Source organism: Haemaphysalis longicornis, unplaced genomic scaffold, assembly GCF_048455015.1.
Source record: "Haemaphysalis longicornis isolate Haplotype H1 unplaced genomic scaffold, Haemaphysalis longicornis Haplotype H1 scaffold_3, whole genome shotgun sequence".
Lineage (NCBI taxonomy): Eukaryota > Metazoa > Arthropoda > Arachnida > Ixodida > Ixodidae > Haemaphysalis > Haemaphysalis longicornis.
Genome location: NW_027526335.1, coordinates 119,250,125 through 119,276,986, shown reverse-complemented (window position 1 = coordinate 119,276,986; position 26,862 = coordinate 119,250,125). Strand labels below are relative to the sequence as shown.

The window sequence follows — 26,862 nt, the reverse complement described above, 5'->3', positions numbered from 1 at the left end:
ATTCTAGAAGTCACACTGACAGCAAGACAACAGGCCCGCGGATTAGAGAGCGGAGTGGGGTGTAGGACATTCTAGTCCCAATTATGTGAAAGAAGTTGGCATAAGCTGCATATGCCATACGAGGGCAGGGGGGGGGGGGGGGGGGGGACAGGTGGGCCATCCGATTAAAGGAGCCATGAAGACAAAATACAAGTTGGGTTTATTAGAAAGACTGCTTAGTCCCGATAACAATGATACCAATATCATCGCAATCTTCTAACAAACAACGGAGATATTACAGAAAACATGTGACGCAGTCGCGACCCCCTAGCCAATTTCCCGCAACTTTTCTATGACGTCACGGAATTTGTTTGTGCCATTGGCGGCCGCCTAACTGACCTGTCGCGACGACACATGACTGGACGTCTGTAACGGGGCCTCTAGTTCTATTTAACCGCATCACTTGAATGCTAACGTGCAGTTAACGCACTGAAAATTATGTTTTATTGTTGGCCCATATGACGTCATTCTTGCTCATAACACGTCACTGTGGCGCAAAATTTGAAAGTTTTTAAATACTTCTTGCTTTTTTTTTCGTTAAAAAACATATTTTGTGGCTGTAATGGAGCTGAGTGAGATACTGAATCCAAGTTCTTTCAAATTAAACAAAGTTGTATTTTCTCTTCATGGCTCCTTTAAAGGAGTGGCTGCAAATGGACCGTGAACGAAACACAGGGAAGCTTTAGGCTCGATGGAGGGATGAACTACTAAAATTTCGGGGAAATATCAAGGAGGGGCATTCGTCATGCAGTATACACAAACAGGGTTATGATGGTGATCATTATCATTATAAGGGAATGAAGCCGCCCCTCACCCCCTCTCAGATCACGCGCTGGTATAAAGGCGCTTTGTGTCTGCGTTATTATACTTCGTAGCGTACAGTGTGACAAAAGCCCTTTGGTGTTTTAGACGGGAAAGAATTCTAATAATGACGCTTAGATACTCTGACCCGACGGTTCCCTCTCTCGGCGCTTGGGAGGTTGTTTTTTGTTTTTGTTTTTGTGGGTGAACATGTCGTAACGTCCACTCCCGTTCTTACGTCGCAAGTTGTGCAGCCTGCAAGGTAGTCTTTGTAAATGAACGAAAAAAGTACCTTCCTCTGAAGCTTTTCCTCAAAGTTCATCGAGATATACATGGTAAAATTGCTTCACTTTTGTCATTCCTCTTCTTTTTTAATCCTGGTAAAGAAATCTGTCACCTTCGCTAATGAGATGCAACACCGAGGAAACAGGGCCCCTGGTGGTCTTCCCTAGATTTAACTTGGCTTTTCTTACGTCTGCCCATCTTGTCGATAGACGAGACACTGATGCCGCCAAGCCCACACCGTGTCTCTCATCTAGGATAACACCTGAATTTCTGAGAATACATCATCGCTAGGCGCAGCCAATCTCCGACGTGGGACTCCCCCTTCTCCCCCCCCCCCTCTCCACCGCGCGCCCTCCTGATCATATTTCCACTTCAACTCATCCAACGGTACCAAGCCAACATCCGCGGTACGAACTTAAATCAGATGTTGAGCGCACCCTCCCTCCCATACCCCGCACCCCACCCCCCCGCGTCCTTCCCACACCACGTCGTCGGCTGCTTGCCTCCTCGCCACTTTCGCACACATTTCTTGGTCTAGCATTTTCATCCTCACCACTTTGATGCGTCGAGTCTTAGCGACGCCAGGCACGTGCGGAACTCCCGATTAAAACGCTCGCTGTTTACAACGACGGAAACTCCTCCGACTTATTGGTTCCATACCAGCGACGTCGAGAAACACGTCTCGCACAATGCGAGATAATGAAAAAAAAAAAACCCTGACAAAACATGTCGTCCCTGCCAGGATTCGAACCCGGGACCTTTGGATTAGAAGTCCAATGCGCTGTCCACTGCGCCACAGGGACCTTGCCGGAGATTCATGCCCACGAATGTCTAATGCGAGCAAATGCATCGTGGACACCAAAACAAAGCACAAAAGACGCTTTGCGTTGGTTGAGAATGCGTGAGGCATATAAAAAACTTCCTATCCACTCCACTCTGTGAACGTGCTCGGCCACCGAAGGTTCACTGAAGGTGTGGCGTCCCGGTTACCATGCGCCATAAAAATCCAATCATCATCATCAAGAAGTGGGATTCAAAGAGGAGAACAACCTGTCGTGACGGCAGGACCACTGCCCCTAGGATACAGGGGAAACCAGACACGGAAGCGCTTGGAACACCGACAGAGAGAACGGTGCGAACATACAGATGTTCGGCGTGAGTAGCACTGCAGCAAACCTGTGAGAAACCTTTATCCTCAGAGTCTATGCTTAACGTGGAAATTGTACCAATTAATCACTAACCCATTTAAAACGCACATCCAAATCGTGAGACTTGTAAGCTTAAGGTCTGAATCATTTTATTTTTTTTTTGAAAATGGCGCCCTTTTGCTACTATGTATATACTACAATGTACATCGATGTGATGATAGGTAAAGATTTCAAGTGCATATCAACGTTTTGACTTGCATACGACCTTATTGACAACGTGACGCTCGTTTTCCAACATGTGAGCGTTTGACAGACACGTGGAGCGTCGGGACCTTTTATTTTTTTTGACGGCCCGCGATCTTCTTCCCCGGCCCTCCCAGAAGAGGCCTGCCGAACCTACCTACATCACGATCCCCCTGCTCTGACCCCCTCAAAGAAACCTACACCGACATCCTGTACCACTACAGGACCTCCCGACGCACCTGTCCCTCTCCTCCCCCTTCGCTCTCCGTTTCCGACGCCCGCATCTGGCGAAGACTTCAAACTCACACATACCCCAACCACGTCACCCTCCACCGCATCTCCCCCACCTGCTATGCACCCAACTGCTCACGCTGCGACACTCCCAACACGACCATGCACCTTGTCTGGATGTGCCCACTGAACCCCCAAAACACCCAATCCCCCTTCTGTAGAGCGATGGGAGAGCGCGTTGCGCAGTTGCCAGCTCGAGGAGCAGAAAGCCCTGGTCTCACGGTCGAAGGTGGCGGCGACCCATCGCGGACTACCGGAATAGGATGCCCACCCAGCGCTCCTAACTCTTTCTTTCCACTCCCCTCTCCGTTTTTCTGAATAAACGTTTTCCAACCAACCAACCAGCATGAAAAATACACGGCACATGACCCTGCGCGGACTACCGGAATAGGATGCCCACCCAGCGCTCCTAACTCTTTCTTTCCCCTCCCCTTTCCCTTTTTCTGAATAAACGTTTTCCAACCAACCAACCAGCATGAAAAATACACGGCACACTAGCTTCTCTTAAAAAGTTCGTCCCTGCCAGGATTCGAACCCGGGGCCTTTGGATTAGAAGTCCAATGCGCTATCCGCTGCGCCACAGAGACGTTAGAATGCACGGTTAGGAATGGGTAATAAAGGCCAATTCACCGCTCCGTTCCCCGCTTAAAGGAACACGTCTTGCGCAGCTGAAGGAAAGTTCAAACTGGGGTTTTTCGGGCCCATAGAGTGTGGACACTGAATAATACAAACCAGCGCGCGTTTTTAACGTGGTACGAATTAACGCCGTCGTTAGAGGAACGTGCCGTCGCAGTCGGTAGCCAAGCTTCGTGACATAGTGCTCAGAAGCGCAAGGTTAGGCACTCAGTCACAGCGGGGAATTACACCTTACAAAACGGCTTCGTAGGTACTGCCCACAAAGTACACAGACCATACGACCCCAACACACAATACTCGGTTTTTACCACCCCGGGTAATAAAATCCCACCTCCACGCCCCCTTAACCCTCACCAAACTACGTCACCATCCGATCACTCACCCGCAACAGTACCCACAAACTTCGAGCACACAGCGACGGCCTCCGTAAAAAATAGCTGCAGCTCGCACTAGAGGTGCAAGGCTGGAGAAACAGCAGAGCTGGCGCCTTCCTCGCTTAGTCGGAGACCCGGCTGTTGAATCATGTTCAGCGGCAGCATCTCACTAGGTCCACTGCAGAACGAAGGCCTCTCTTCAGCCTCAGGGCGCTCCTGTCCCGCGTCACTCGAGTCCACTCTTTGCCTCCGAATTTCCTTATTTCGTCCCTCCATTAAGAAACTGGCCGTCCTCTTTGCCTTGACCGGTCTCTCGGTGCAGCTAGTACCGGCTGCAACGGGCAGCGCAAAAGCCGGCGGCGGGAGGCGCATTTCAAAACGCTTCGCTGCACAGCGCCTTACGTAATGTGCGTAATATGTGTCTTCGCGGGAGACAGAACAGTAATTAAACGTGATCACAGGCTGCACCCCGAACCTGAAGCGACATAAAACATGCCAAACACTATAACTAAAAACACGAAGAATTGAGGTTATCTGCTATAAATAAAGAACAGAACTTAAAAAAAATTGCCCCCACCTCCCCGAAGGGAATCGTGAGGAAGTGCGAATGCATTTCTTGCGCCGAGAGTACACGGCGTAGTAATTCTGACATCGCCTTGAGAGGCGCCCAGCCAGCGAACGGTCTAAACTGGAGCAGAGCGAGCAGGAGACTGTAGCGAGAGAGCGCGCGCGAGCCGACCCACGGAGGTCTGGCGGTTTATCGCTGCATATAAAGGGGGGTACGCCGCGCTGAGCGCGCCCAGCCAGGTGGCTGAGAGAGGAGGCGGGCGCGCGAGAGAGAGGGGTGCGCGCGCAGCTGCAGCCAGTGAGGAGAGAGGAGGAGCGAGCGAAGGGGCAGCGAGCGAGCGAGCAGCGCCGTTGCTACCGACGCTGCTCTCCGCTCTGCGCCGTTGCTAGGGAGAGCAGGGCTGCGGACGCCGACGCCGCCGGCGGTGGATGGTTTGGGGTCGCTTATAAAGTGCATCGCACTTAAAACAATTCGCAGCAGAAAATTAACGCAGACCCGTCGGGACTCGAACCCAGGCCGCCAAAGTCAGTACCCACACCTCTACCTAGAGGCAACAGAGCCCGAATGTTCCGGCTGTTTTAGCAGCAGCTCAATAGAATAGCACGCGCTCTGACGTCACATATGTCACGTGGGGGCGTTGTGCAGCGAATTGTGTGGAAACGTGCCGCCGGGCGCGCGAGCTTGCCTATGCTCGCCACTCGAGGCGCGAGCGCACAGGCACTGCGAAAAGAAGACACGCCACACATCCCGCCACGAACGCTGATACGATTGATTGTAGGGTTTAACGCGCCGACGCAACGCAGGCGATGAGGCGCGCCGTAGTGGAGTGCTCCGGATTAATTTTGACCACCTGAGGATCTTTAACGTGCGCCGAAATGTCGTACACACGGGCGTTTTTGCTTGTCGCCTCCATCAGAAGAGCGGCCACCGCGGCCGGGAATCGAGCCCGCGACCTCGTGCTCAGCAGCGCAACGCCTTAGCCACTGGGCCACCGCGGCGGGTCCACGAACGCTGGCAGAGTGCTACCCAGTACGTTAGCCGATCCGGTGGCCGTCTGCACGTGTGCATTGGGAAGGATTGGCTTGACAAATTCGTCATCCTCGGTGGGTACCCGCGAAGCAGGTGCTCACGTGTGCCGGGGCTTTTCTGTCTCCACAGGACGAATTTGTGTAGGTCTAAACAGCTCTGCTGTTAATACTGATCCCACAAGCGCAGCTGCATCGCTCTACTAGTAAAAGAATTGTTGAACCAATACGCTGAAACGCCACTCATTCCCACGCCCGCGAACCAGTCTTCATCGAAAGTCTTGGTTTCATCTCTGACATCGTGTGCTGGCAAGCCAAAATACATTTAAAGATAGTTGACAGTGCGACATCTCGTGCGCAGCCACCTGGTATGTAGGACGCAAGGTCATTCTTCATTGGATGCTTCTTAAAAGGTGTTGCTTGCCACTGGCTGTTATGGTGCCCACTCACCTGGGCGAGCGCCAGCCGTGTTAATTAGCCTATAACCATATTATGGCTAAAGCCCTAAGTTCCCCATTCTGCGAAAAAGTTCCCCGCTTGTTGTCCGGTGAAGAAAATGGCCGCCGCTGGAAATGTTAAACAAATAGCACATGTGTGACCTGATGGTAACTGAACCCGCGTGTCCATAGTAGCCGCCCGATGCTCGACCGACTGGCTACCCCAGCATTTCGTGAGCGGTGGCACCAATAAGTAACCGTTAATATTTTTTTCGTACCTGTGCCCACTTGGAGAGAGTAGTGGCCAGGAATCTGTAGCTTTGTGGGGATAATATTGTTACGCCGCTGCAAGATGAAACACACGAAAGGGCTATGCCAAATTGAGGACGTCGCCGTCTCCAGTCTGGCTTCTATGGCCTAGTGCGCGACTGTCCACTTCTTCGTTGTCTTCTCACATTTTCGGGTGGTCGAGGACGACCACCCCGGCCCAGGCCGCGGCCCGTGGATGTGTGCAACTACAATGAGAGACGATGTGGAACGATTCGCTAGAGAGACCTCGCCCCGAACCCCTCCCCCCGATTCAGGTAAAGATTCGGGTGAGCAATAGCTTCGAAACAGCTATGCCCGCCATGGAAAAACGGAAACTATTAAACGGACACTGAAGTGATTTGTAAACATTGCGGGATTACTAGCGCAAATTGTAGTCCGGAGTCCATAAGCCACGTTTCGACCATTCTGAGTGCGCTTACGCGAATTTCTTTGGTATAAAAATCAATTCGAAAATGCTGTCCTCCTCTCTGCATCCTCGCCTATTTTGTGTGGCGTTTTCTTTTGACGTCAGGAGGAAATGATTTAGCTTGACTTCGCTACTGCACGGCTCGCCGACCTTCCGACACAGTCAGTCGGCCCAGCGTTTAATACATCGGCCGCCGACGGGTCGTAGCAAAATGGGTTAGTCACGAAGAAAAATCATAATTTAATATTGGGGACGCAGTCACAGCTCATGTTGGTCGGCGCGAAATAGAACAAAACGTTCGCAGAGCACTCCAATGTACGGAAGCACGTGAATTCTCCGGCGCGGCACCACCAAACGTGACGCCGTCATTCGATCTTAAGCTTTCAGGTTAGCTTCATAGGTCCCATATATAGCGCTTATTACGATTAGTAGATCAAACGTAGTGTGGAAAAGCCGAGAAAAACACTATCGATTACAACTCTGACTCGGAGTAAATGCTCAGTGTGCGCCCTCACCGAGCATCACGTTCCTTGCGAAGGGTGCTCTCGACGACACCAATATCTGAAATCTTGAGCGGTACATTTTGCCGCGCAAGTCGTTCAAGTAGATTATTCGAAAGGTACATTTTTAGGTATTCTGATGCAGAGCCACAACTGAAACCGCACGAAATGGAAGTTCGCCACTTCAACTCTCACTAATTAAATCACATGTAGGGTGCCAATCGGTGTCGTGCATGCATGGTTATAGCAGCTCGAAGTCTCCAGCTCCCGCGTAATGCTCAGGGAAGAGAATACAGCCCGGCACAGCTTTTATCCATGGCCAAGTACGGATGTAGGAGGCGAATCACGTGATCAGGCGGCAAACCAGCCGCAAAGAGCGCATGCGTCAAGCCTGCACTGGCGGTGGCGTTGGGCGGCAAGCGATTCACAAGGTTACCAGATTGGGCTATTAATAGCCACACTGAGCTACGTTTCGTTCGAGTTGGCGTGGTGGCGGTGGCAAAACGTTTATTGAGCCAAAGGGAAGGGGTAGAAGGGCATGGTTAGACTCATAAGTCCAGGAGGGCTATTGTCCGGGCTGCCTCCAGCAGGGCGCGCCGCAGCAGGGCGACCTGGCGCTCCGGAGCGCAGCTGGTCAGCTCGGACTCCCACTGTTCAGGGGAAGCGGAGGGGTGGGGATGTGGGTGCTGGCGGCAGGAGAAGACGAGTTGGTAGGTGTTGAGAAGGATGTGACGATGTGTGCCGTCGGGTGGAAATAGAGAAGGGCAAATACGGGATAGGATGATGTGGTTAAAGTAGGTTTCGTCTGTAGTTGGCGGAGGATGTAGCCCTGAATCAAACTTTTTCTTTTGGCTGTGTGGCTATTTTTGGGCTACGTTTCCATCGAAAAATACCGCCCCCCCCCCCCCTTTCGCCCTCCAAAGCGTCTTGCCCAAACTGTAACGCTAAGCAGGGGCGCATGTCGTACCTATTTCCCGGTGTCTTTGCAAGTTCGCACATGCAGGCTTTCCACGCGCTAACAATAAGCGCAAAAGAAAAGGTCTGACGCGCGCCTCCTCCTCGTACAATAGGCGCATTAGGGAGAACAGACATTGGTGGGGGAATCCTTTGACCGAAGCCAGCCGGGAATAATTGGAACCTGGGTACATTGTACGAGCGCAAAGACAGAACACAAGAGGATGAAAACCACAGCACAAACGCTAGACTTCAACTGGAGCGCTGAGATGAAGTCTAGAGTTCGTCTTGTGGTTTTTATCCTCTTGTGTGCCGCCCTTGCGCTCGTACAATGTACCCAGTATCATCAAACTTGCCCAACTTTCCGTCCTTAATACGAACCATGTCGACGTGGAGAAACAAGCCTTGCAACGACGGTCAGATTACCTTCTCCCTATGTTCCCAAACGAGCCAGGAGACAAAACGCTCCCTAGGCCTGGGCAGACCCCGTGATTACAACTCTCTGGGTGCCTCCGTTTCGGAGATCATATAGAACCAACTCCCCCTAGTCTACAAGGTATTGATAGAACTATGGTAGAGCTGCTGCCGACGTCATCCGCCCTGCGAGAGGATTAAACACATGATTAAACCTGGCTGTGGGCCCTCCTTTTCGGAGCGTGATAGAAGGGGCATTTTTTTTTCCTGAACTGGTGAAGATTAGTGCAGTGTCATGCAGATCAGTGCAAAGTGCTACTGGGGATATCAATTATTTAAAAAATGAGCATATGCTGCACTGCTTGCACAAGTGCAGCCAGTTCAGGCAAAAAAAAAATATCTCTAGTGTCGTCGTTCGTCATCCGGGGACTTCATTTTTGCTATACCAGCAATGCCGCGGATCTGGCAGAGGGTGAACCATGTGATTCGACCAAAACTGGCGTAAGCGACGTGGCTCCGTGCGCAATTTAGCATCCTTGATAAATCGCACCTGTGCGAGGGGGGTGCACCAGTTCGCCTTTTCATCCTGGATAAACCGCCCCGGTGAGCAACATCTGTCCTCGATAAACGGGGCGCACCGTTACTGGTCAATTTTTGGTTGCCCTGTCGCACACCGAGGGAGTTGACGGAGCGCAGGGATGCAATGACAAGATACATCGCGAATGGCACTGAGGTAGCGGCTTACTCCGCCGGTTGCTGCAGCGACGGCGCATCGACGCATTAGTGGGAAGGCGGAAACAGCTTGCTGACAAGGATGGGTCGCTGGCGAATTCAGGAGACAGAGATGCGACGGGCTCAAAACGGCGCTAATAACGGCCGGAGATTTCATCTGGGCACAGAAAAGTTATGTGCCATGTTTGAATTTTGCTTACAGCTAAAAAGGCTGCAGGGCCATCCGGTAACAGTAAATACTGGAGCTTTGCATTCGTTTTGTTTCTATGAGGTATCACGCATAGCGAGGAGTGCCTAGACCATGAAAGGCCTAGATAGCTTGCCGTACACTCTAAGAAAAAAGGGTGTGGTAGTTTCTCCCTTAAGGGTGAAATAGGAATGAATCATATATTGCTCCCTAAAAGGTAGAAAGATTCTCCCTTTAAGAGGGAGGAGCGCGTTTCTATCCCTAGGAGTGGAGGAAGATTTCATCCTTTCGTGAGCTAATGGAGGAGCGTTCCTCCCCTGGCAGCGTCACCCAAGCAAGGCTTGTGATGCGATGAAGGCCTAGCGAGCTGATCGGTTTGAGGATCGAGGAAGTACAAATAAGTAGGTTACTGTGGTTGTGTGCGCTTAAAATGCGCTAAAATAACAAAGAAATTACCTACCGAGCACCAGAACTGCGGTTAGCAAGCGATGTCACCAATCGTATATGCGCGACTTCTTGCATTCGTCTCACTGCGCGCCCCGCCTACGCGTTCAGAGCGAACGCGCCGCCGTAAACACAGTAGAAGTCATACCGATTGCTTTCAAAATGCCGCCTTTATTTCCGAAAGGCTCGTTACCCCGCCGTTCACCTCACACGAGATCACAAGCATCCAATGCGGCCGTTTGAGAACAACCAGTTGTTGTTAGTCGTCTTACCTTGCTACATCCGATGCATCAAAACGCGGATCGTCTGCAATCGTAAATCTCAAAGTAAAGGCAACGCAGACAACACGAAAAACGTATCCGTCGCTGTCGCATCCGTCCGAGCGGGGAGATGACAATGCTCGCCCTCTAGCGTGCTCGAAGTAAAGCAATAGTAAACGTTTTAAACTGACCGATAGATTACGCAAAAAAAAAGTAGGGGTGGGGAGGGGGCAGCTACTAAGCATCACCATCACTGGGCACTTAGATCAAGGCGAAACCTTGGTTTCCTTTATGGATAACGTATTTATTATAGCCAACATCGCCGAGGCCACATGTTGGCGGGCACATATTGGGAAGAAACATCGCACAACACAGCGGCATACACTTCATTAAAGGCATTGCCAACGTACAATACACGCAACACACAACATCGCAAGCATAATACACATATACACACCACAACATATAGTACACTCTTCACAAGTCCGCATGATCACAAGCCACAACTAAACATTGAAACGGCGACAAAGTATTTATAACCCTGACCGCAGAGAATGCAGGTATGAACAGTGAGATCGTTGCTTGTTTCTATAACCCACGGCAGTGCGTAAGCCTTATGTGGGTTTTGTTATTTCGTCAAATGTAACCCGTGCAATTGCAAACTTTTATTAATTGGAGGTTTTGTAACAAGCAGTAAAATAGCTCAAAGAAGCAAAAACGTTTCACGAAACAGTACGGCACGTATGTTTGTGTAATGACACTCACTGCCTCGCTTTCGCTCTTTTAGCGTAGAGCGCACCACTCGTCTGGCAACCATTCAGCAGAGATGTTACCGAATGGGGGCCTTTTGTTGTTGGTAACTGATGCGTCAATATGCTGCGGTCCGTGCTCGTTGACGAAAAAAGGGGCAGTTTGCTATCATCGCTGACCTCTTTTACCCTTGGGCGTCAGTATAAAACGTCCACAAATGCAGTGGTAAGTTGAACAGGGCGCAGGCGAGTCGCCCACAGCAGGCATGCAGCGGTGCCCACAGAATGTGCTTCAAACACACGGCTGGCGAGCCGTGGGTTAGCGTGGCGGGCACATGGTAATAATAAAAAGACAGCGAAAAAACAAGCAGGCAGCACACCGCAGGGGAGGTGTTGCTCATAGTCGTCGTATGCACCCGATCGGCGAAAGCCACATTGCAACGATTAACGGTTTCGTTTTCGGCGTCGACGCCGACAGCAGATTGCAGACGACAGGGGAGAATATTTCCTCCCCCGTCTGAGTGTTTCGTAGAGGCCGTACAGAGGGCACTACGTGTAATTAGCTAAAGGGAGAATCTCGCTGGTCCGGGGGAGAAAAGCCTCGATTTCCTCCCTTTTTCTACCCTTTTTTCTTAGAGTGTAGCTGACCGGCAGGCCGTGACCGCTGGCACTCGCTTTGGAAGACGAGACAGCAGCCTGTAGGTTGCTGTTTAGTAGGCGTACGTTGTCGCACATGTGAGAGGGTGATTGGTTGTGTGGTGACTCACAATAAATATCAGCTTTAAACAGCGCTGTATCTTACTGACCGTCTTTTTCGGAACTTGCCAACAATTGCACGGGTTGCTCGCACGGCCCAAGAAATGGCACTGGTGTAGAAACGCTGAGTTTGTCGTCGATCAACACTCCGAGCAGTGTGCACCGCCGTGGAACACTGTGCACCGCGCCGGTTTTCGGGGCAACCCCGGTGCATGCCTAGGAAGGACGTTAAGAGAGTTGTTCCGGCATCCCCAATCCTTGTGCCTATACAATAAACTGATGGAGCACTGTGCGATAGAAAATCACGCCACTTGTACCCACGAGGTCCTTACTGAAAAAAATATGTCCTTGCGGAGAAGTAATTTGATAAGCTTGAAAAATCACTTTATTCCGTTGGCGTGCAATTCAACATTTGACAACAACGTTGAATTCAACGTTGACAACATTTCTTCGCCTCCTTTTAGAAAGTTGTATTACTCAAAACGCAAGCTTAGCAATTTCCCACCAAATGTAAAACGCATCTGTTACCAATCCTACATCAGACCAAAATTAGAATACGCAAGCATAGTATGCAACCCTACACAAAATGTAGCAGTGATAACCTGTAAATAATTACGAGGAAAGCGATTGTCTTTATCTTTTCTAAATTTCGTCCCATGGACTACCTATAGGAGCTTTAGACGGGCAACAACATTCCACTACCTCAGTGTAGAAGAAGGCAACCATGCTCGGAATTCTGGAGTTCCTTGCTTAACCATCGATTTGTGACTGACCCTTCATTGATTTATCCCCTTTGTCAAAAACAAATACTCGACATCACCAGCCAAGGTTTCTAAAACCATATTTCGCAAAAACAGATGTCTATAAATTTTCATTTTTCGTGCACAGTGTCTGAATGAAAATTTTTATGAAAGCGTGATCGCCTTGTGTAGCATTTGTATATTTGTACGTTGCCCATTTGGTTCATTTTGTTATTTATATATTCGTGATGTAACACAGATTGCCGTTTTGCTCGTTGTGATTGCCCGTCCTGCCTGGACCACGTGTTGCGGTCTGCAGTATACACTATATAGAAACAGAAGAAGTGATTTGGGCGACTTTTGTTATACTTAAAATTTGTACATTTGGCTGCTTTTGGGTTACTACTGGGGCCTACTTGGCGGTTTGTGGTTCGAGCAATCTGGGGCCCAAATCACTAAAACGAAAGGCCGTCGCTTTGAAACGACGGGGTGGCACCATGCAAATGCATGTGTTCCGGTGTTGAAGTTCCGCTTTGGGTTGTTTCGGGACATGAGTAGCCGGGCAGAAAAGCACTGTGGTAAGAGCGCGAAGCGACAAGCGAAACGACGGGGGCAGCAGTTGTCGCTTTGCGCCCTTGCCACAGTGCTCTTCTGCAGGACTGGTACTAGTGTACTTGTACTAGTAAAGCGATGCGGCTGCGCATTTGGGATCAGTATTTACAGCAGAGCTGTTTAGGCCGGCACAAATTCAACCGGTGGGGACAGAAAACCCCAGGCGCAGGGGAGCGCGTGGCTCGTGGCGACCGCCGGCGTCGTCCAGGCTTGCGCGTGGTGCTTACTCTACATGAGGAGCTCCCGCCTTCGCCGTCGTTGTGTAGCGACCGGCGCGCCATCGTTCTTCCACGCCACAGGTCCGCCGTTCCGAAGACACTGACGATAAATCTGGCAAGCCACCCTTCACAAGCCACACGTGTAGACGTCCGCCGGATCGGCGTGATCTTCTCCTCGCAGGGCACGTGCACTTGGCTTCGCGTTGCCAGCACAGACAAGCTCGCGCTCCCGGTGGCGTGTTTCAAAACGCTTCGTTGCACAGTGCGCTCACCTTGTCGTGTGGTGCCACTGCGCGTGCTATTCTATTAAGGTGCTGCCAAAACGATCCCAATGTTCAGGCTCTGTGGCTTCGGGGCAGAGTTGTGGGTACTGGCACTGACGGCCTAGGATTGAGCCGCTGGGGGTCTGCTATTATTTGTATACTGCAATTTGCTTTCTAAATTCAATTCCTTTTTTTATTGCGGATCAACTGAATCCTTCTTGTTTTTAGTTATAAATTGTCTTTGGCATGTTTTAGGTCGCTTTAGGTTCGGGGCGCAGCCTATGACCACGTTTAATTCTCCTGGGGCTCTCCTGGGCTCTGCTCCTGGGTCTCTGTGCAGCGAGGCGTTTGGAAATGCGCCTCCGGCTCTGAGTTTGGGCTTGCGGTTGCAGCCGGTACTAGCTACACCGAGAGACGGGTCAATACGAAGAGCAAGGCCAATTGCTCAATGGAGGAAAGAAAGGAAATTCGGGGGCAAAGAATGGACTCGACCGGTGTGGGACAGGAGCGGTTGGATATTGATGGGAGACGCCTTCGTCCTGCAGTGGACCTAGAGGGCTACTGCTGCTGATGACGATGCAACAGCCGGGTCTCCGACGGAGGTAGAGGGGCGCCAGCTTTGCTCTTTCTCCAGCCTTGCACCACTATGGTGAAAGCTGCGCTAATGTCTTACGAAGCCTGTTCTTGTGTAGTCGATGTTTGTGTCGTGTACTGTTGCGGGTGAGTCACCGGAGGGTGAACTAGAGTTCGGTGGCACTGAAGGTGGAGTGGAGGTGGGTTTTGTTTTCCGTGGTGGTGAAGACCGAGTATTGTCTGCGGGGGTCGTATGGTATGCGGACTTCGTGTGGAGTGCCTACAAATTCATTTTTAATTTAAAACCCCCTGCATCTGAGCACAGGGCTTGGCTCCCAGCTCCGGGGGCACGTTCGTCTAACGACGGGGATAATGCAGCCCTCGTTAAAAACGTAAGGTGGTTTGTATTAATCAGTGTACGCACTATATCGACACAAAAAAACCCAGTTTGAACTTTATTTCATCGCCGCACGAGGCGTTTCCTTAGCGGGGTAGTTTTACCTCAACGGTGAATTTGCCCGCATTACCCACTCCAATCGGTTCATGATCGTAACGTCCTTAGGCCGTAGCGGAAAGCACATTGGACTTGTAATTCAAGGGCCCGCGGTTTGAATCCCGGAAGGGACGAACTTTACGAGAAGCTTGCGTGGCTATGGTGCCTCTATTTTTCATTTCTGCGAAAAAAAAGCTCCTTTAGTTCGACGTGCTCTCAAGCGTTCTCACGTTGGAAATAGAGCGTCCCGATGTGTGTACTATTATTAGACCGAGGTCACGATAAAAGTCGCACACCGGTCAAAACATTGATATGCACTTGACATGTTTACCTCTAATCAGAACGATATAAATTTTAGTAAATACATATTAGCAGAAGGGCGGTATTTTCAAGAACATAAAATGATTTAGAGCTTAATCTTATAAGCCTCATTATTTGTATATGCATTTTCAATGCGTTAATTATTAATTGGTGCAGTTTCCACCTTAAGCATATACTCAGACGACAAACGTTTCTCATAGGTTTGCTGCAGTGCTACTCACGCCGAACATGTGTATGTTTGCACCGTTCTTTCTATGTCGGTGTTCCAAGCACTTCCTTGTCTGGTTTCCCCCGGATCCTAGGGGCAGCGGTCCTGCCGTCATGACAGGTTGTCGTTCTCCCTCTTCAATCCTACTTCTTATTTGTCAAGGTAACCGGGACGCGATTCCTTGACTGAATCTACGGTGGTCATCCGCCTTGACAGATTGGAGTGGAAGGAAAATTGTTACATGCTTTACGTTTTCTCAACCAACGCAAAGCGTCTTCTGTGCTTTGTTTTGGTGTCTACGATGGATTTGGTTGTTTTATACACTCGTGTGCACGCTTACTCACATGGTCCCTGTGGCGCAGCGGACAGCGCATTGGACTTCTAATCCAAAGGCCCCGGGTTCGAATCCTGGCAGGGACGACACTTTTTGTCAAGTTTCTTTTTTTCACTGGCCTAGTTGTGCGAGACGTGTTTCTTTACGTTGCTACTATGGTACCAACCGCTCGAAGGCGCCTCGTTCGTTGTTACACACTTTCGTGACCGTGGAAAAGTCGGTTGTTGGACGTTCGGAGAAATATTTTTTTTTCTTTCCACAAAACTTAATTGATGCTGAAGTGTAAGATACGAAACGATAAAGGAAGAACAGGGCTCTCTATCGGTAATAATTTCAAACAAGAGATTTATTACAAATTTTATAAAAAATTATCACAACAAAAAGTAACAAACGGAAAAAAAAGATAAAAACATCAATGAGACTTTGCACAGGGTAGACTTAAAAAATTGAAATATAGAATTTGAACATAAGGCCCATATAAAGTAATACTGCGAAAATGAGGGCGGTAAGTACATAAGTTATTTACATACACACAATTATACAAACACTACTGCCTACTGGTTGTTTTGGGGCAGTCCAAAAAATATTTTTTTTCTTGCCGCAGAAAATGATGGGTGCTAAAGTGTAAGTTACAAAATTATAGAGAATGAATGGGGCTTTCCATCAGACGTATTTAGACGTCTTTCCCGCATAAAACACGAAAGGGATTGTTACACTGTACGCTATGCCGGAGGAAGACGGACTATATAAATATGATATCGTACACTCTTAATCTGGTTCCATATAAGTTCCAGTTAAAAAGGGTGATCCATATATTTTATGTGGATCCGAACGAAAGAATAACTGGAACGAGGCATATAGGTGGATCTTATCTGGAACCGTAAGCTTGTTTTCTTTATGTTCGTGGTTTTTAACTGGAACCGAAGAAATGGGGTCATGCGGTGTCGGCGGTTCCGGTTACTGTTCCACTTATGTCCCAGTAAATGGTTGGGGAGAGTGCATTTGTATATTTTTTGCTCGTGTCTTGTTCCACATAACTCGTGCACGGCAGTGAAGTATGCACTCTTTCATGCATCAACTGGAACAATGAACCGCATATATATTAGGTGCTTCTTGACCCAAGATGCACGTGCGCGTTTAATATACACGTGCACACCGCACATAAAATTTATTAACTTCGCCGACATCTATGAAACTGCCTTGCAGCAGTTAACTTTCATAATACGGCTAAGCTGCAGTTTTAGTGATGTGCTTTGACAGAAAACGAAATCCCACTTTTTTGTCAACGCCGTAAAAAAACATTAAAAATGTCTCGAGAAAGATATCTTAGGGAAAAGACGAAATTGCAGGAACCCATTCTCTGGTGTTCTGCGGCACTCAAACCGCTTTCGTGACCACCGTATTTTTCTCATTTGAGGCGTGAAGTACAAAATCACCAGTGACTTGAATTTGAGAAGGACTAAACGTCTTCCCTTTCTCAATCTGCGTTCCGGCGAAGCCACAACTGCTATAGTGCTGAAGAATTCGTGGTGCTTTTGTGAGCACCTTCATAACGAAATACTTGTTGAGGCCATTACATTTTATGCATTTGGTTTACAAAGCTTCGCAGAAACGGCAGTTTTTGTTCAACACTCAGTCATCATCTCGCTGTGGAGTAGTACGCGCTCAATAATACCAGAGTCCTTCAATGCTTTACTGGTCACGAAACTGCTCCGTAACTCAATGGGAGAGCTTCATATGCTGCATTTGGCCGCCGCGCGGTGGCGCCACCCTCTCACTGAGGTCACTCCTCGGGCTGCGTTGCGCTGGCTCGAACGGCGGGGCCGCGGCGAGTTGTGTTTGTTTTATGCAGGAAAAAAATGTAACGTGCATATCGCACTGTTGTGATGCGATTTAAGTAGTGCAACGACGATGCCGAACATGTGTTGCGTCCCGGGATGTCGTTCCTTGTACAACGATACCACAGAAAATGTTTCCTTGTTCTGTTGACCGAGCGACGGGCAGCTGTGTGAGAAATGGAGGGTCCGCCCTTCCAAGGCAAGCAACGGGAGATTCCAGCTTCGATTATAAGCGTGCGACAGTGTGTGGAAATGCACTGTGTGTGAGAATGGAAAAAGCAATGTACCCTTTTGAGATTATCGTGGACCTAGAATTGTACAAGGCTAACTTAAAGCCGGATTTTTGTCATATCAGTCAGGTTGTAGCGGTGCTTCATTACCTGTTTGCAAACTTGTATTACCTTGCGCTCAGGCTCACGCGTAAATAAAGCTTTGGGACGTCCTTGTGCTTTTACTTTTCATATTTCCGCGAATTATCCCTTAGGGTTCGTTTTGTTTGTTTTGTAACCGCGCGTGGCCGATTCCGGTTTCTTATCTGGCGTTTCAATTGGAGCGCCCGTTCGCTCTTTTTGTCGTACGTCCCGTCGGGCAATATTGTTTGATATGGAAAGGGTGCCACCTTGTCGCTAACTTGATTTTTTGTTTTTTCGAAAATGTTCTCGATCCGATTTCCATGGATCTGAAATTAATGACGTTCCAAGAGTACCATAGCAAACGCCGCGCTACTCATTTTATCGACGTTCATCTGTTCACGTCACACTGTGGACTGCTTCTTCTACGTTTGTGTTTCATTCTAGCCTTTTGTAGTGCAGAAGATCGCTAGCTCACTGCGTTCAGAAAAGCTTTGCGTCGTTCTTGGCTACGTGGCAATATTCTGTTTCCTCCGTGTGCTGCACATCGCAGCGCGAAAAAATAAATTTTTGTACGCTGGTCCACGCTCTTTTGTCTCCCTTCGTAACATTGAAATTTTTTGTTGCGTGTGATAAAATCAGTTTCATTGTTCTTTTCTCGCTTCCTGTTTTTGCAAGGATTGCAAAGCGTGGAAGCAGAAAGACACACGGTGCAACATGTATATCTCTTCGTGTTTTGATCCTTCGCGTTTCTGCAGCGTTTTTATGTGTTCTGAAGTATGTACCCACTCATCGAAACGACAAACTATTGGGCTATCTCTTTTAGCGTTCTGTGCATTCCAGAGCAATCAACAGATTCATTAAGCGTAGTCTGAACGACGCGTACTTGGTGTCTTTCAGTTTTTTTATTGTATTATCGATAGGCCCGCAGCAGTCCGTGACTACACAGCTACCGTATGTGTGGTATTTACAACTTTGCTTTAAGAAAACAAGCAATAGAGATTTAAAATTCCACCCATCTCCCCGAAGGGAACCATGAGTAGGATGCGGAGCGTCATAAGGGTTCCGTTTGCGTTTCCGTTATGTTTGTTAGCCAAATTTGGTGGAAATGTAGTGAACCCCGTAATGCTCATATATCCTACTCATGGTTCCCTTCGGGGAGGTGGGTGTAATTTTCCTTATTGTATGCGTATATACGCGAGTGAGACGAGATTGAAGTGGTATATAAAGGTCTTTATTTAGGTTTGCACGTCTTCTTACTGTGAGTATGACGGCCTTATGGTCGCTAAAGTGCACAGTCAGTGGATCTCGTAGCAGCGGTTGTATGCAGTCGTCGCCGTTGCATTTGGTAAAGACGAGATCGATACACGCTCCGTGGATTGTAGTTGGGTGTATTTGCTGTTAGTGTTTGCGCTGATGCTCTCACTTAATTGCGTCAGCACACTCACTGACGGGGCTGTTGCTTCCATCCTACTTCATCTGAAGAATCACGGAGTCAAGCGCAAGCACAACCGGAGTTGTTGTTGTTGTTGTTCCTCTTCTATGGCACGTACCCACGTGGAGGATTGGCCAAGAAACGGTGGTGTGCGGACGCCGGACCACCGCCGACGCCGCGGAATATACCCCCGAGTATAAGACGTGGGGGATTGGCCAAGAAACGGTGGTGTGCGGACGCCGGACCACCGCCGACGCCGCGGGACATACCCCCGAGCATAAGACGCTCCGCATCTATAAATCCGTAAACACGACGGCGCAGCGCTTGTGCCAGAGCACGCAGAAGCCGTTGCCGTTCGCGGCCAAAGTCTACGGTAACTTACTTCGAAAAATAAAACCCCAATGAAGGCAGGTGATAAACACAATAACTGGACTATTCATAGCTAACCACTACGAAAAAAAAAACATACTTAATCAGCGCGCAGACACCAAAAGCAGCGAGCGTTTGCACGCCAAGAGCTGGCCAATACGCCGCACGCGCGGCGGCGGGATGACCTTCGTGCGGCGGTGGCGCCTGTAGTGGCGCGCGCGGTCCCTATATGAAGCGAGCGCCGAAGTTTCGTGACCAGTAAAGCATTGAAGGACTCTGATAATACTTAGTCCACGTTACTTATGTTGTGATGGGGTACATACATAATGGTAACCGACTGCGTCACATTTTACACCACACACATCATGCTACGAATGCAGTTATATGCTTAAAAGCTAGTTTTTGTATTTTGTCTCGTCCCGGCTAGTAATTTTCACAAGCAAAAACGAAAGCCTCTTTGCAGGAGGAGAATGACACAAAACCCGGAGAACTAAATCTACCCCGCGGCATCTGCCTTACATTCTATATATTTATACTGAAATGGCATTGTTATTTCAAATTATGCATTGCGGTATCGCGAAACTTCGCAGTGTTACCCTAATGTTGTTACTGGCCGTAGTAATTCAAGTTCACCGAATGACCTGCCTTCTCCTGCTGGTCCCCCCGTTGCTCTTTTCCTGCACTATTGGTGTTCATGAAGAAAAACTGCTGGAAAACGGGCAGATGTGTTATTACTCGCTAATTAGCGAGTAATCACACTGGATTCACTATGCGGAAGTAGTTTTCTATAACGTGGGTATCAAAGAGCGTCGCAGTATATATTATTGGTATTGGAAAGACTTGTTGTCAAGAGAACGCAGTCAATAAAGAAGCGTCGTTTTGTTTTCACTGCAAAGAACGAAATAAAGCTGTCATCAAAGTTTATGCACACATACCGCACGCGCTCACGGCCCGCGGAGAGAAACAACTTTAGTTCAACTAACGTGTTAAATTGGCTAATATCTGAGCTCTTTGTTCCAGCCTCAGAGCCGCGTAGACGTCCGCTTAGAGGCCTACTCCCATTTTCCAAAGCAAATATAAGCGATCAAGGGTGCCGAGCTTGTGATCTCTTCCGCGGACTGGTCACTGGCCACGGCGTGCATCGCGAAAGGCACGGAGGAAGAAAAAGTTGGCCGAAACGATTACGAAACGACCGCCACTTCAGTGCTGCATGCCGTGCGCATGCGTTGACAGCATGGAGAAAGAATACAAGGCAGCGCCGCTTGCGTTGATGCATGGTATAGTGAGACGGCAACGGGTACAACGAGATGAGGGAAAAACGGCACTGCGTGAACACTTTTAACGACAGCAGCGCCCCTACGTCTCCACCCTTCCGCAAGCTAGTTTTTGTTCGTCCGCAAGCAGCGCCACCAGTGGCCTTCTATAGCGGTTTTCTCGATTGCTCGCGTTATGCGCCTGATGTACTAAATGAACTGTCGGTCAGACTGGCGGGAACGGTTACCAGTTTGGTTGTGGCGTGAAACTGCGGATTTCTTCATCTCCTTGGGCTGTATTTACTGTTCGACGAAGTGAAGTTTTGCCGGGAGGCGCAAAAAAGGTCAGTGCTGCTTATTTATGTTCTGGTAACGGTTGTTGTTCTTTGACTTGTTCATCACTGAGTCCGATAAACGTGCCGCTCCGCTGCCTGTTCGATGCAAAAAACGTTTGCGGCCGTTATTTAAGCTTGTGTGTTTGTGGGTCGGAGTCGGTTTGACATTTCTGACTGCGTACGTTCGCGCATTTCTCGAGTCTACATGTCCCCTTATGGTGTGGTGTTGCTTAGTTGTATATTGATGGTTGCTGTACCTGTCAGCGGTACTGAATCTTCTCGGGTTAGTCGCACGCTATTGTCTCACGCGCACACAATGCACAACATGTTTGTCGGAGCGTCTGTCTTTAGACTTATCGGTATTTTCAAACTTCCGTGTTAATTGCGTTGTGTTGGTCTTCTGAGAGCCATAAATTTACTGTGCTAATCTCGCTATTCCGCCGAATGTTGATGTGCGTTCAAGGCGTTGGCGGCAGCACTGCTTACGTTTATCTGTGCTGTGTGTGTAGTTGTTCCTTGTTTCTTCCAATGCCTTCGATGAATTCAGATGGTCTATATACACTAGTCAACGTTAGTTGGCTCCCTGACGTGTAGTGAAATGCAACGGAAAGTGGTTGTCTGAGCAGTAGCGTAGTAACAAAACGTTCCTTTTGTGGAGGGGAAGGCAGGTGGAAACAAACAGAAAGTGTGGTGCCGTTTCTATGCTGTCAATGTCAGTGGTAACCGGAGACCTCAGAATAATTACCCATAAAACTCACGTGTGGATTATTTGAAGTTTTAACGTCACAAAGTAAGTTTAAAAATAATCCATTCCTGCCATTTTATGCTATCAATGTCAGTGGCAGCTCAAGAGTTGGAATAATTTTCAAAACCCTCGGGTGCAAAGTTGTTGCATCATGATGTGCACCAAACATTAATTCATTTCTGTTCTCCTTTGAACGTAGAAATTATACTGCAAAAGCAGATTGCTACATTCTGTATTCATACTCTATGACCTGTTCAGAAAGAGTATATGGTTGACTGTGGAGACATTTGGCCCTCCACTGATAGGTTGTGACAAATGTTTTTGTTCCTCTGCAAAAAAAAAAAAATGAAAACAAATTATTTCCTTTCTTTACATGCTCCTGCGAAGTCATGGCTGTGGCATTCACTGGCTGAAGACATCTTTGGCATGCTGAAGGGTCGTCGGGGAGAGGATTATGAATGCCCTGTGGAGCTCATAAGCCACAAAAGAGTACTTTTTGAGTCGTGCATATTGTGCAGATATTCACCAGTTCGCATAGACCAAGGACAGGTGAGCTTAAAGTTTGTTCAAATATTTTCATATCTCAAATTGTTCAGCAAGAAAAGATTACCAGGGCTTCTGCTGTAAAAAAGACATTCTACTTTCGTGGAACGAATCAGACATTGTTCAATATTTTCTCGTGCTCCCTGGGTAAAGCAAGGCATAAATTTATTCTCTAATATTTTTGTACTGTTTATTTTCTAGGCAATAGGGCGAAGATAGACCTTAAACAGCGGTACAAGGAATGCCTATGCCCATTTTAATTGTATTTGGACCCCTTCTTGGAAATGTATTATCACAAGGCAACACATTAAAGCTCTGGCACGGGATGAATTCATTGCATTCTACAAGTAAGTACGCACTGCCATTTTTGGGTCTTTCATGGCGCGTTTTTAGGTAGTTTCTTTGTAACTGATGGTTTGAAACTTCTTTTCAGTGACAGCTTGGCCTGTGGCTCAAGGTGACAGTAGGAGCTTTTCGGAACACGTTAGCGAAACTTTCCTGGAAGTGCACTTTGAGACAGCCCTGGCAGAACCACCCGGGTCTTAATTTTGGTTGGGTAAGCTGGCATTTTGTTTTTGCGAGACTCAATTTCTGGGTCTGTTCGTCCTAATAAAATCTCACGTTAAGAAGTTATCGTGAACGCCAATATTGGCCATTGTGTTCACATTCCGCCTATTACGGATGCTCCAACAGTGGCCAAAAAAAACACTATTTTGTATTTTAGTTTTGTAAATGTAAATATTTAGCTTTTACACCTTGAGAGTTGTTGCTGTGATTTGCCAGCACCGTGGACACGCCCAACGTGGTTGCTGCTACAACAATAGGGTGGCAACTGACGATTTAAATTTCCCCCTTTTAATACGCCCGTAGCACCAATAATACTCCCAAATACAGGCGTAGCATGAGTAATGCTTCCATTGGATTTTGACAGGTGGTTAAATAAGGGGTAATTTTTTTAAGGGAATTGTTTAGAGCACAGAAAGTAACGTCTGCAAGAAAATGTGCAATAGTTGAGATTTATAAGAAAATTGTGCAACAGACTAGTTCAGCATTAGTCAGCTCAACTTCTGCCTCTTACCACTACGAACCATGGAGGTAATACATATCGAGAGGGAAATATTTTAGGTGAAACTAATTCCACAAAAAATTTCTGCCACAGTGCGATATTTATGATTTCCTATGACTGGCCATTTATTTCTTTGTGGCAGAAACATCGTTTAGCTGTAAGTTATAATAAGCCAGCCTCACTACAGCATTCTAGGGAGCACATTATACAGTACAGAGAACATTTTTTGCAGAGAGAAGGTGTGTAAAATAAAATGCCGAAAGGTGATTATAGTAATTATTTGATTAATAAACGAAACCTCTCAAGGATAAAAAACCTTATATTCAGGATACCGAGGCAGCAAAGTTGGATACTTTCCAGAATCAGGGCAATTTCATTGATTGTCTGTGGTGATATTGTTTAGCGTACTTTCACCTTTAGCAGCACTCCCAGAAAAAACCCAAGAAATCACTGATTTTAAATCAATTACTGTGTTATGAAAGGGACTAAGCAACTCACTCATTTAAAGCAACCATGTAACAAAATTTTCTTGTTTCCTTGAAGGTACATGAGGTGAGCAGTAAGTCTTCTCGAGGCCCGGTTATTCTGAGAGAAGGGACTGGCGGCATCAATATTGCCCGCAAGAAACACATCACGGATTCGCCGCCTGCATTGTCACTTCAGGATGTGGTCATCCTCTTCGCCGCATATGTCATCTTTTTCATCGTGTCATCATGTTAATATGGTTGTGTGCCTTTGGAGAGTTCTTGGTACTTTTGCAGGGAGTTCTTGGAAAGCATGAGAAGTTTGACAGTGGCCTGGTGTCATTTAAGTTGGAGTCTCTGTTGAAATACTTGAAGTGTTCAGCTCTACTTGGGGTTGTAAATTATTAGTAGAGGTTAAAGTATCTCTTGAAAGGCATGAAGGAGGTCAGATGAAAGGCATGAAGGGGGTGAAATCAGGTGAAGAGGTTTAAGTTACTGGCACATGCAAGTCTCATGTCAACTGAACACTGAAGTCGTGCCTTATTTTTCATCATTGGCACAATGCGCAGGCTGCCTTTGAATCTATAGTGGGTGTTAATGTAGTTCATGGTACCCCATTGTAACGTCCGTATTATTCAAGTGTAGCTCATGAGATTTTTTTCGTGGCAGTGCGGCTGCTGATGCAAAAGTGACTGATTATTTACACAGATGGCTTCCGCCTTCATTGATAAATTTTAGTACCGGATGTGAGCTGATACCCATGACCTAGAAGAATTGAAAATGTGCGTATTTGGCTTGAACAAGTTTTCTTCTTTGAACAAAGCTGCATTTCTTGCTTGGCAGAAGCAGGGCTTTGGTCACAATTACACTGATAGCAAGACGGGAGGGTTTTTTATAGCACGCAACTGTGAATTTCACCTAAGGTAAAATGTTGAGGCTGGAAAAAATGCTTTCAAGTCTGTTTTGTAAAACTTGTCACCTGTATGATTCAACGCTGGCTTGTTTGCTCTTAAGGATGTCTGACTTGTTCCCGCTTGAATTGATTACGTATATAATTAGTTTGCATGTTAAATTTTAATATGTGTAACATGCTTCCAGCTACCTGGTTTGCAAAATTATATAAGATTCACGCTGGCTTTTGTGAGATTTCTTGGGGTGAATTATTTTAAACAACTACAAATTGTTTGGGCAAGTAACGTGCCTTAAGTCAAAGGCCTTTTCAGGACGCTCATAAAGTCTATTTTGCCTGCAAATAGCTTGATGTTACACTTACATCTGGGGCCCTATTCTCGACTGCACAAATTGCCGGCAATTCAGGCAATTTTCCGGAAGTCTTTTCTGATTGGCTTTCAATTTTGGTCATGTGCTTCCGGTTGACAAAGCGGTTGTGTGTGCTGTCGTCATTTTGACGTTTCATGTCGTCTGCGGACACCAGTTCTAAAGTTTGACTTATTTCTCGTTACTAAAGGCGCATAATTCTTGGCCGGCAATGAAAAACCAGACTAAATGCAGTGGACATGACAACGTAAGCCTGTATTTGCTATTCAACAACAATACTGCTTGTAATACACACCCTCTCTGTGATTGGCTGAGAAGGCCTGATGTAATTTAAACACTTGGCGGGAACGATTACGTCATGCATTGGCAACTTCAGCCTGCGTAAAAGTGACGTAATGCTACGTAACAGCTTGAAAATGGCGTCTGTTTTTGTCGCAAAATACAAGCAAAAAAGGGCAAACTATTGCCCCGGCTTACGGCGCCGCGAAATGTGCGGCAATTTGCAGCAGGCGCAGTTTCGCATGCGCGCTGTTTAAAGCCTGTTTCGTACCGAAACAAATTATAGTTTCAACTACTTCCAAGTCAGCGACCGTGGAACATACAAATAACATGCAGTATTTTGCTTTTATGTTTGGCAATGAAATAAAAATTATTTGTTTGGCGTAACCAGTGCCACAACATAAGAGGGCAGTACAAGCCTCTCCATGACAAAGAGAACCCAATGCATGGAATTTGTCCATACTTGTCCTAGTAAGCTGTTGGGTCACATGATCGAACTCAAGAGAAAAATAACAATGAAAAGTGACTATTTAGTTCATTACAGCGCTGATTGCAGTCGAGCTTGACGAATGAGTCAATCGGCGACATCGGTGCGCTCCGCGGTTATCAGGCGTAGCGCTTCGCTGCTCTTATGTGTCATAGAAGCGATGGTCGCGGCCGTCTTTTTCTGTGATCACGCCATAAACTTGTAACATAGCAGCAGACGATGGCGTGGCGGCGGTGGCGGCAGGGGAGGTGATAACGCAACAAAGCTTGCATTGAAGCAGAGAGCCCAGCTATGTTAATAAAAGCGATTGAAAGAAATAAATAGATACGGTAAAAAAATTGTGTGATGTTCTTTAGCTCGACATCCGCCTTTCGCTCGCTTTTCGATCAACGTTACTCGATCGCCTTGTGGTGTTGGCGCCAAATTTGACCTCCAGAAATGTGTTTTTCTTGTCAGCCTCAGCTACCGTCTCAATTTTTATAGTACATGCCAAGTGTTTTTATAACTTTCTTGCACAATATTTGATACCTTGGTAGCGATCTTTATGAGTGACTCGTCAAATTACACTGCATGTCGTCATAGCTATAGGTGCAGCACGTCACTGATTGCTTACGTCGTGCTTACGCAAAAAAACAAGGGCGAAATGCCGGCAATTTGTGCAGTCGAGAATAGGGCCCCTGGTGTCAGGAAACTACTATCTTTAATAATCATGTTTTAATGGTGGCATAATGCCACATGTGACCTCTCGTGTCAAAATGTTTTATCGTTAATCTTGGCTCGAACGTTGTTTTCCTAAACTCTTGCACTGCATTGTTGTAGGTTTGTGATAATACAACCGTGTATAGCTTGTTTTTAGGCCTTTCCCTACAATTTAATAGCAAACTGCATTTTTCCAAACAGTTATGCGTAAACATAGTATGGCAAGCGCAATGAGTCATTCCGCCTTTGAATTACCTTGGTTTATCTTATAAGACAGCATATTTGATGCTCACTCTTGTATAATGTCTGTGTCAGTGCCGCGGTAGACGCACACGGCTATTTATTTGTGAAGCAGTTGCCCCTAATACCGTCTTTATTAA

At 47.5% G+C, this 26,862-nt stretch overlaps 1 long non-coding RNA gene and 3 other non-coding genes across 4 annotated transcripts; 2 read left to right on the top strand and 2 right to left on the bottom strand.

Annotated features, from left to right (window-relative positions):
• Positions 1-1,855: 1,855 nt before the first annotated feature.
• Trnar-ucu (transfer RNA arginine (anticodon UCU)) lies at positions 1,856-1,928 on the bottom strand. The gene has a single exon. It is a non-coding gene; the product is annotated as a tRNA-Arg (tRNA).
• A 1,393-nt stretch (positions 1,929-3,321) lies between these two features.
• Positions 3,322-3,394, bottom strand: Trnar-ucu (transfer RNA arginine (anticodon UCU)). Its single transcript has one exon. It is a non-coding gene; the product is annotated as a tRNA-Arg (tRNA).
• Positions 3,395-15,354: 11,960 nt separating this feature from the next.
• On the top strand, positions 15,355-15,427 carry Trnar-ucu (transfer RNA arginine (anticodon UCU)). Its single transcript has one exon. It is a non-coding gene; the product is annotated as a tRNA-Arg (tRNA).
• Positions 15,428-20,822: 5,395 nt separating this feature from the next.
• On the top strand, positions 20,823-24,989 carry LOC144173401 (uncharacterized). Its single transcript, XR_013323253.1, has 5 exons — positions 20,823-20,930; positions 22,054-22,215; positions 22,411-22,556; positions 22,643-22,765; positions 23,819-24,989. It is a non-coding gene; the product is annotated as an uncharacterized LOC144173401 (long non-coding RNA).
• Positions 24,990-26,862: the final 1,873 nt, after the last annotated feature.